This window comes from Macrobrachium nipponense, chromosome 17 (assembly GCF_015104395.2).
Source record: "Macrobrachium nipponense isolate FS-2020 chromosome 17, ASM1510439v2, whole genome shotgun sequence".
NCBI classification, from domain to species: Eukaryota; Metazoa; Arthropoda; class Malacostraca; order Decapoda; family Palaemonidae; genus Macrobrachium; species Macrobrachium nipponense.
In genome coordinates this window covers 78,517,378-78,528,920 of record NC_087210.1, presented here as the reverse complement: position 1 = coordinate 78,528,920, position 11,543 = coordinate 78,517,378, and the positions used below count along the sequence as shown (strand labels likewise).

General features: G+C 37.7%; 2 protein-coding genes across 3 annotated transcripts in view; one reads left to right on the top strand and one right to left on the bottom strand.

The window, feature by feature from the left end:
- Positions 1-9,617, bottom strand: part of LOC135196351 (uncharacterized) — a 20,699-nt gene extending 11,082 nt beyond the window's left edge. For both annotated transcript variants that reach the window (XM_064223119.1, XM_064223120.1), the window contains exon 1: positions 9,412-9,617. The gene's annotated coding sequence lies outside the window, so the exon portion shown is untranslated. The remainder of the gene's footprint in view (positions 1-9,411) is intronic.
- Positions 1-11,543, top strand: part of LOC135196350 (Fanconi anemia group D2 protein-like) — a gene marked incomplete in the record, with an annotated part of 190,231 nt that overhangs the window by 114,819 nt on the left and 63,869 nt on the right.

Genomic DNA, 11,543 nt, shown 5'->3' with positions numbered 1-11,543 from the left:
ATATGTGTGTGTAAATAAATTCTTCTTTTAAAACTGTAAACGTCTCGAAGTATAGAAGGCCTATTAAAACACTGGTTTAAACCTAAGGACTACAACATTAAGGTGGACTAACTTTTTGATAAAGGGTGGAAGTTAGTCCACCGAAATATAGTCCTTAGCTCTAAACTAGAGTGTTTTATTGGGCCTTATATATAAACATTCCATATATCCCACGAATTCCAACTCCTTCCTATTGTCCTTTCTTTGCATTCTTGATTCATTTCGTGCTTGGGAGTGCTCTTGTGTGTTGTGTCACCATAACGCACGTAATTCTTTTACTCGTCTGTGCAACTAATTGCATTATTATCTCATTGATGTTGAGCAGACGTGCGCAGCTGTGGCTGCTCTCAAAAAGTTAAGTTTTACCAAAACAGGACATTTTAAAGTAAGTGTGCCTTTGTTCATACCTCCCCCCCCCCCCCCCCCCCACCAACCAACATATAATATGCTCTCTGAGGGACATTTTCGTGTTTGTTGGCGTGGGGAGATAATGTTATGGTTGTTCTGTGTTTGTGTAATGTTGGTGGTGTCCTCTCTCTCTCTCTCTCTCTCTGTTTGCAAAGAATTTCGGATTGCACATTTTTTATCAAAAACAAAACTTGAATTCCCTAACAAAGTTCTCTCTCTCTCTCTCTCTCTCTCTCGCTATGTCTCTTCTCATCTCATCTCGTCGTCTCTCTCTCTCTCTCTCTCTCTCTCTCTCTCTCCAAAGAATTCTGGATATCACATTTTTCTAAACATCAAAAAAGCAAAACTTTATTTCGTTACTAAGGAAGTCCGTCTGTATTTTGTAGTAATGGTTCTCTCTCTCTCTCTCACTCTCTCATATCCTTGATAACGAAGTATTGTTTGTTTGTGACGTTTAAAAAAAAAGGCATAGCACATCCACAATTATTCGTAAACGGCTCTCTCTCTTTTTCAAAAAAAAAAAAAAAAAATTTATATATATATATATATATATTATTGTAATGACCAAAAGAAAGTAAAAATAAACAAACAAAACCAAGTGATTAAAATCCCATATATACGTTTGGAGACCCGATAAGTTACGGGTAAATAATCTGATTAAAAAATTTAAAAAAAAAATTACTTTACTAAAATACTACGTAGTGTATGTGACGAAATGGAAGTAAGGGTTTTAGGTGAAGCAGTGTTTAGGAACAGCTTGTTCAGGAGCCGTACGAGAAAATAATAGTAATTAGCTAAAAGAAGCAGGGTTCAGGACCCGTTTTTAAAAGTGCTATGAAAAATTATTTTAATGAACCGGCTCTTCTGAGGTTCATGTGCTTTTAACCCTGGGTCATTAGCGAGTACTTTTTAAGGTCAATAGGACTATTGTATATCCCCAACGTACCCTGTATGAGGATATGCAAAATGACCACACAAAAAAATAAAAAAACAAAAGGGGTTATATTTATCCATTAGAACATAACGTGGTCATTCTACCGCGCTATTGTAATTATTATATGTGGGTCCCATACATATCACTACCCTTTCATTTTCCATGACAGAATAAGGATGTATGATCCTTTAATAGCTGCGCATACCCGTATGAGATCGACTGTACGACGGCTGGTACTAGGCCACCATTTCAATTTCATAAACCACGACTTTGCGCTCCCTCCATTTACTACAATTGTCCCTAAAAATTAGAGACTAATTTTTGTTTAAAATGTCCGCAATAAATAACGTCTGAATATAAACAATGTCATTGATAAACCTAATTTATCAGTTCCTTTTATTGAATAAACTTAGTAAAGATCAAATCAAGCAAAAAAATACGCCAAAGAATGATGTAAGAATTTTTTTCTTTTTAAATAATGACTGTAATTTTCCTTAAAATATAAAGAATAATTTTCTGTTTAAAATGTCAGCAATAATATCTGAAAAAAAAAACTAATTGATAGACCTAAAACTGTCAGCGATACTGTCTGAATAAAAACAGTTTGATAGACCTCATTTATCATCACCTGTAATTGAATATACTTATGTATTTAACTTCTGAATTTATAACGACTCAACATAAGTGCAAATGCGCATGGGCTTACTATACCTTTGCCCCCCCTTTCGTAAGTCAAATAAATGGTCACCCTAAACTTTGTCGCGTTTGGTGACTGATGGAATGGAATATAAAGTCGAGACCACTGGCCAAGCGCTGGGACCCTTAGTCCATTCAGGCGTTAGAAAGGGAAAATCTAAAAGTATAAAAAGGCTTTTTAAAACAAGTTTAACAAGAGGAAAACCTGGCAGTTGCACTGAGAAGCGGTAAATTGTAGTGTGGGAAGTAAGACGGAAGAACGAATAGGAACGGAGGTGCAGTAAAAGGAATGAAAGGGGTTGTAGCTAAGCCTATTCGGGTCGAAGGGACGCTTCAAAGAATCTTAGGCCTACAATGAACCGCGCTAGGTGTAGAGATTTTGACTGGAGTAATCTCTTTCAATACTCGCATCTTTCGCATGTTATGCTCCGTTAGGTTTCTATTTGCAAATCGTCATTAACTATTAAATAATTGCTTTTTAACTTTCCCTCGCTGAATTTCAGTTTTCAGCGCGAGTACGCGCGAGTTTTTAATTCTTTAACCGTCTCCTCCCTCACTGTGCTTGCATAGTACTACGACGAATCTTGCTACGTACTGGCGAGGTGTTTAATCATTTTCCTGCGACGAAAATGTCTATCGAAACTATTTATTACCTAATATTTCCGATTTACAGTCGTCTGGTATTAAACAAACCTCCACATAGAAAAAAGTAAATGCAATAAATAGAAATAAATCCGTAGCAGCCATCATCCCCTATTGTAAATTATGCAACGTGGCCAATCTCATCGTCATATGATAATGTTCAGCGAGTGTGCGCAATTGGATATGACCACTCTCTTTAACCGAGGATCATGCTCCCGCTCCCCCCTCCCTCCACCCCTTCCTTCTCCCTCCCCCTCCCCCTCCCCCTCCAGCACAGCAGCAGCAGAACAACTGCACAAACACCGCCAACAATGAACCTGTTGGATTGACTGGCGCCATCCTAGATCTGGTTTCCCGCCAAATTTTCGTATTTCAAGTTTTCCTTCTCTTTTGTTGTTGCTGGGATTGAATTGGATACATTTGTTTTAAATTTGTTTGTTATATCTTTCGGTAGAATCGAAATTTCCCGTTTCGTTCGTTATAATCGTTACTGAAACGTCTCTTGTTTTGCAGACGTGACGTTTATCAGTCTAGTATAATGCGTACCACCAGCTATTAAATATGCCGTTTCGAAGTGTTCAAAATTGGCATCATATAATATCATGATATTTTCATTTCATTATACTATATGTTTGCTTATCTTTCTCTCTCTCTCTCTATTAATTTTCCTAACATTTTTCAAAATTCACAGATATCGTAATCTACTTGTCTGTTAATATTTGTTAAATCAGCAGTTATCGTCTACCTGAAGTGTTCGGAGATAAAGACATAATAGAGACAAAGTGGAGTTTGGTAATGTTTATTTTATTTTTATTTTTTTTTGGTGTGGGGGGGGGGGTTGGGGGGGGGTTCTGTTGTGGGGAATGTATCTTTTGTGGGAGAAGTTTTTTTTTTCTATTGGATATATATTTCCATCGTGGGGATTTTTTTCCTATTGAAGTTATTTCCTGTTGTGGTGGAGTTGTCTTTTGTGCAGTTTTAATCTGTTGTTGGGGCGGTCATTTTTTTTGGGGGAGGGTAGTTTTTTTTCTGTAGTGGGGTATGTTTGTGGGTAGAGTTATTTCCGTGGTGGGGATTATTTTTTCTGTTGTGGAGAGATATTATACTTGTGTTGTGGGAGTTTTTCTTTTTCTATTGAGGCCAGAGTTATATTTGGTGGGGAGACTTCTCAGTTGTGGGAGACTATTGCCTTTATAAATATAACCTTTTGATATTCCGATACGACACTGAAGGCAATATATATATATAATATATATATATAATATTATATATAATAATATATATATATAGATATATATATATATAGATATATATATATATATATATATATATATATATATAGGGGGAAACATCACAACAGGCCAACCCTCATCACGGTAGACGGGTCTTATTCACTCGATATTTAATTGGTGAAACATGAATACAATTCAACTCTAAGCATACCATTTAAAAGACTGAAGTTTCGTCAACATATTGTGATATATGAAAGCCCCATACGAACTAAAATAAGCATGTGAGCTTTTCGTAAATATGTTTTCAAGGCAGTTTTGAAATCCAATATGGCGGCTACGTTTTTCATGGACGGTTCTCATCAGTGACGGCCACCATCTTTCCCCCAGCCTTCCCATGCACTCCATTTGAACAATGTTAGCGTATGTATGTAACGTTTATTGATCTTACTCAAGATTGCAGTTGTAATCAGCACAATAAAACAACATTTTGTTTGCCTATATTTAGTGAAAGTATGAAACTTGTTATTCCGGGGTTATGGTTGGAACTTGAATTCATTCTTACCTTGTAATCGGCGGTTTTTATCCTTACTGCCATCACAACTGAAACTCCACAGTGCTTATTTGATTGTTATTATACACATTTTGGTCTCAGTTCACTCCACATTGCACTTTAAACCCGTTGCTGTTCCTGGTTTCTAAGCGCGCGCGCCATAAACACAATTACAAACAGCAGACGACGACAGACGACGGAAACTGCAAAGTTTTATTCCCTAAACTGTTTACTTTATCGTTATTTAGTTTAAATTTACATTGTTATTTAAAAATTTTGATTTAATTCATGTATATTATGTCCCTTTTTTGCAACCAAATTACCCCGAAAAATTACATATTTCTAACGTAGATAAAATCAAATTTTTCTAACGTTTTCGTACATCTGGCTGCCGAAAACCATAGAGGAACGAATACGGAAAAGTGCATAGAGGAACGACTAAGTTTTTTTTTTTTTTTTTGCTTTTTTGTTTTTGCTAGCACTTTTCATTGATTTCAGTCTTTATTAGTATTTTGAATTTCTTAAATAATCGTATGCCAGAAATAAATGTAACCTTTTAATGTTTGCATGCTTTTAATGTTTGCAATGCTAAGAATGGCAAAATCATCGTTGCCACATTAGTGGAGGCTTCACACATACGCCGTTCCATTATTATAAACTTGTTCCATGAATTCTAGTTGTCATAGTAATGCAATAATGATAAAATTGCTTTAATATTTATGTATATATACTTCCAATACATAGCCTAATTTCACCAATTTCAACGTTTTGTTTATAGTCTTATACCCAGTTTGGAGGGTCAATGTTCGTTACTAAAGAATCTGTAACCTCCTTAAGTCGTTCAGTTGACATAGTAAACCTGAGCCATATTTTCACTCGCTGAAATGACGATATCCGGGTGAGGGGCAAGTGGCCCATCCCTTTGCCCTACGTGATGTACCCATGTTCGTTATTACTAACTAATATAATATTTATTACCTGCAATATAAACTGTTGTGCATGAAATTTTTTTAATATTTTTAAACTAAAATTAGAGCATACATAAACCACACAAATTGTCATAAAAATGAAACATAAATCAAGTGGCTATTATTGTTTAAACATGTCTTCGTGATGAAAATTAGCGCACGCACGGATTCCTTCCCAACCTCTCTCCAAAATATTTACCCAACACAAAACCAGCATTCACAAAGGGTCCCCAACCATGTAGGGTATATAGGAGGTTAATAATTAACAATAAACAACACAACCTCATTCATCAGCAACACTATACGCTATGAGGAGACATGTCTGCCAAATTTTCAAAACAACTTTACACTTGTGTGACAGACCTTTGATGGTTTTTCGAGACAAACCCTGAGGCTATAATTATTGGATTATAGGGATTTCATTTCCAGATATTTTAATGTCCCTTCCTATTCCGTCCTCTCTCTCTCTCTCTCTCTCTTCTCTCTCTCTCGTCTCTCTCTCTCTCTCTCTCTCTCTCTCTCTCTCTCTTCTCTCATTTTTTAAATTTTACATACCTATGTCCTGCTTAACTATTTTGCGAGCACTAGTAGATGCACCTACATTCATCATTACGACTGAATTAAAAACTTGAAAGTATTTAATAATGCTCTACAAGTATGAAATATATTTTCTTGTTCATTTTTTCGAATTACGATAAAAGAAACAGAGAGAGAGAGAGAGAGAGAGAGAGAGAGAGAGAGCGAGAGAGAGAGAGAGAGAGATGAGAGAGAGAGAGAGAGAGAGAGAGTTGAGTGGATCAGTGTATAAATATATCGGTCAATGGGCAGGTAACAACCGAGTGAATCGTTAGATATATCCACCAATGTAAACTACTATTATTAGATAGATAGATGGAAAAAATCATTAGAAAATAAGTTTAAACTGCAACAACTTTCAGAGAGAGAGAAGGGAAGGTGAAGGAAGGAAGAAGGACAGGGGTGGCGGTGGAGGTGGGGGAGAGGGTAGGTGGAGCTGTTTACTGGTGTGTTCCTATCCATTTCTGGATAATGGAGTTTTGGTCTATTAGTACAAGGACAAGTGTAGTTATTCTTTACGATTAGTGATTCACGATACCCTTATAAATTACGGCACTGGGTGGGTAATGCACTAAAGAAAAATCTCGTTCTGTTACGAGTGTTCGTTACAGAAATAGGATTGCCCAAAAACGTGCTTGCACTGTCTCTGAAACCCATAGTAGACATGCTGCTTTAGTTGTCAATCAAGTTTTTTATAACCCAAGTATTTTTTTACAAGCTAGCTATTGAATAAATTTTTTTCTCAGTCAAAACATATGCCCCTCAATGCTAACTTTCCTCTTTTAAACGACTTTCTGGTCATTGCAAATTCGGCCCCATAATTTCTTATGGTGCGAAAACAGACAGAGGCCCATGGACCGAAAACGATTGCGTCACACTACGGCGATAATCCAGCAGTAAAACATCTTCATATATCCAAAAAGTAAATAATAAAGATATATAAGCGCATTACGATTATAACAATTACATGTATAGCTGATAACAATCTGCATGAATAACTGGTAAACTGTTCTGCAATGACAGTTGAGTATAGCAATTATTTACAATAGGTACGAAAGTCAAGATGTCGTGACGTCATAATACAGAACTTGAAAGAACGTTCTAATTCAGAAAAATAATTACTTAAAAATTTGAGTCAGAGTCGAGTTACTTTTTCAATAACGAATATTTTCAAATTAATCATCATAAATATGTAAAATATTGATGTTTTACTACTTATTTAAAAATTAGCCAAGAGCACGCTTCTCGTCATCTTCTACCCAAACAGCTGTTTACGCCTGGCTTGTTGTTGATGAGAATCGTGTTTCGATTGTTGTGATAAAGTTGCTCCAGCGTCTGTGGTACAAGTGTGTGCGGATTTATCACAGGAAATGGTTAGTTTATTGACACAAGCTACTCCGTAAACATCGAGATGGCGTCAATCTTCTAAATACCTCGAGTTGTAAGTAAAAATGTTGAACGCGTTTTGGTGAGATTTGCACTACATTTGAGACCGTTTTCAGTACCCTCTGTTTAAATCTTCAAAAAAATTTGGCCTTAATTTCTAACTTTGGAGAAAATACTTACTTCGAAAGGAGAGTAGAGGTCTTTAGCTCCGTTTCTCACCAACAACAAGTCGCGACTGATGCCATCTCGGGTGTCAGGACGCGTTATAATGTACTTTTCGGAGGGTGCTTGCATTGATGGTAGGTGGCCTGCTTGGCCTGCTGTGATGTTCTACCCTAGATAGATAGATAGATAGATAGATAGATAGAGAGAGAGATGAGAGAGAGAGAGAGAAGAGAGAGAGAGAGAGAGAGAGAATCATCTAGTAAAGCAACATCTTGAACCTTGACCAACAAACAGTAATCTGATCCCTCGTGTCATTCAATAAGATTCATTGTCATGTGTTGCTGAAATCGATATGGGGAGACTTCGTTTCGTGCATTTGCAATGCAGGCCAATAAACAGCAACGTCGCTCTAACCAAAGGTTCTATAGCTGCAACCCCTTTTGTTCTTTCTACTGTAGTACCAACATTCGTGAGAATCATCTCTTCTATCTTCCTATCCACCCTCTTACGAGCTCTTCCCCCTTTAGCACCTTCCAAACCCTCCCTACTACTCTCCAGCTCAGAGTGACCTCATAGGTGCCAGTGCTTGGCCTAAACCCTACATATTCCATTCCATTGAACGCGGATAGGCCGACGGGGCTGGCAGTTTGGATGCTTTACGTAACCAAAGAGCAGACCTGAAACGTTCTTAGAAAAGATATCTCTAAGGAATGTCCTAAAAACAAAACTCGTATTTTTACAAAACTCGTGTTTTTGGGGGGTACTAATTCGAACACAAGCTCACGAACTGAATATAAAATTTAGGCCAAAGGCCAAGCACTGGAACCTATGGGGTCATTCAGCGCTGAAACGGAAATTGGCGGTGAAAATGTTTGAAAGGTGTAACAGGAGGAAAAACTTAAAGCAGTTTCACTACGAAACAATTGTGAGATGGAAGAGAACATGAAAGGGGATACAGTAAAAGGAAGGATAGGGGTTGATTGGACGCTGCAAAGAACCTTAAGTAATGCCTACAGTGCACCGCATGATGAATAATGCCGTGAGATGTTTCTATCATGGCGTGACGTAACGTTTAGAAAGCCAAGTAGGTGAGTAATGTCCTGTAGAAAGTTAGGGGACAGGAGTTACTCACTGGATGTGAGAGGCTGCACATCGAGAATACGACGAATCCTGGTTTCTCACTTGTCCAGAAAAAATAAAATAAAATGTTTCGTGAAGATTTTTCCTTTGTCAGAATGTTAACGGGATGGTTTGGTTAGTCCACTGTTTATCGTTATATATACCGTTAGGATTCCTGGTAGTACGTTGAACTTAAAGCATACAGTCTTGGCCCTGTGCGTTACGTAAGCCTAACAAGACGTTAACGTTCTAAAAGGAAAATTTTGGGTATCTTTCAGAAACGTAGAAAGATGATTTTTTTTTTTAAACAGCTATCAAAGGTTATAGTTGTGTAGAATGATTTTATACTGTGTGGGTGGATTAGTTTTCATGCTTGCATCATCTTTGCAAGAAAAAAAAAAAAAAAAAGCTTCGTGATTTATTTTCTACTAATGAAGGCTTGATATCGAAATTAACTTTTAGCAGAAACCTGAATTACTTCGAAAACAGCTCCACCAAATCTACCCGAGATATCACAACAGCGCAACCTTTGTCACGTGATTATTATTATTATAGTCTTCGTCCCTCGTCCCTTTCCCCATGTTTAATAAGAACGACCATTCACCGTCGCGTGCAATGCAGTTGAATCAAAACCTTTAACTGTCCAGGGAGAGAAAGAAAAGGCGGCTAACAACAAATCAAGACGATTTTAGTTACGTCTGCCGTAGTGGTAGAGGAGGTTTCCCCGCGTTCCGTTAGACTTCTAGCCTGGAGAGCGTTACGCTAATAAAGCATCTCCTTCGGTAAAAGCAGTGCAACGAGTAGTGAGTCTTCTTTTCGCCAAGTTGTCACGTCTCACAAACACCAAGGCACTGAGTGAGAGGAGCCCACCAGAGCCCCCGACTCATCTTAGGCCACTTGATTCTGATGAATAAACTCATTGTGGCAGCCGGGGCCACTCACCATGCGTGAAGGATGGGCGTATCTGGGCCCGGCCACTCACCGAGCGTAACCAGATAATATTTTGGTTGTCTAGATTAAAATAAAGTATCTACATCTCGTCTTGGATAGATAATGAGTTGCCGACAGCGAAAGATAGTAAATCAGATGATACTCCCACAGGTGTGGGTATTGTAAAATGATGACCAACCCCTTAAACTACCAACTTTTAAACTTAAATTATACAAACTCCCATTAATGTTTACAATGAATATGCCGAGACTTAAAATACTCTATTGCTTGAACTCTGGGCTGGCGACGAAGTGGAGAAAATAGTCTTGGCTTAGATGAAAAACAACGGCGTACATTTATCGAAATGTTCAAAAAAATATCAGTGCTGATGCAGTCACACTCACGTGCTCTCTCTCTCTCTCTCTCTCTCTCTCTCTCTCTCTCTCTCTCTCTCTCTCTCTCTCTCATTGTGTATCGTTTGCTTTTATATAATTCCCATGCCTTTTTCCCAGTCTTTCAATTGATAAACGTTTGCCTGTCACACGCACACACAGACAGCAACCTTTACCTAGCAGAAGGTACTACAAGGCTCATACTCTGGATGAAGATGGGTTAGATAGGCACAAAAATGGTTATATTATGGGTTAGATAGGCATAAAAATGGGTATATGATGGGTTAGATAGGCATAAAAATGGTTTATATGATTTTTTTTATCATCATTCTGAAAAAACAGAATCATCTTAATCTCTTTGTATGTGGTATGTTTGCCAGTTTGCAAAAGGTCTTACATTTCATAGTTTCATTTTCTTATGTTTCCATACCATGAGGAAAATTCTATGGAATAGACTGATCAGATACCAGTAATGAAATCACGAGAGAGAGAGAGAGAGAGAGCACTAAAAGATAGCACATAATGCACCAAAAGATAGCACATAATCTTGAAAGGTATATATGTAGTAGTGAACTGATCACGCCTACTTTCTTAGCGTGATCATTTCAGCCTGCACAATGCAAAGTGTTCTCTCAAAACAAGAACTTATCAAGTATGAGAAGAGCCAAGAGGTGCAGGTACCAGCCTTATAAACCACATAGGCTATATTCAGTATCGATGTGGGTCATTTTTAATATCTAATTTGCCTCTCGGCTGTAATTTTTCTCAGGCTATCAAGAGAGATAGGGAGCCTGCACTGAAAAGGTCCCTTACCAAAAAGTTGCATTCCTATCTCTCCCAAAATATAACCATATGATACCATTCGCATGACCCTATATTCTTATTAGATTTTTTTTTAATTAATCCACAAAGGCAGGATAAATTTGGTGTTTTCGATATAAATATATGATTCTTGTGTAAAGTAGAGGTACATCTGTTTTTTATCTGCAATCGAACATTTAGAACATGAGTAAGGGGGGACTGCTGACTAGGTTTAAATGCTGATGATAAACTTAGTTTATTATCATCATCATTGAGATCACCTTGAACTCTGAGTGAAGTAAAGAGTCCTTGTGAAGTTTGTCTAATATTTATAGTATATATATATTGCAATACACTCCCTGAACACCTGAATTAAGCCCTGGTCACTGACCGACAGCCCCGAACTATATCCCCACACATTTTACCCACTAAGTGGGTAATTTTAACTGTCAGTGTTACCAACGCTGCAGGTAAAATCTAGTCAAATGAGTTACCTGTGTTACCGTTGGCAACGCTGCCGCAAATACCTCCACCAGTGGCCTGTCTCCTCATTCCTCAATTGTTTTTTGTTCGCCTTGCTGTGCGGATCAGTCCCACATCAGGCGAACTTTTGGTCATTTAGCCCGACCCCACTCAAAGAGTTTTTCGCATCTTGGTTACAAACAGAGCCTTCTACTGCTGATATGTTTGGTGCTCATCGGCTCT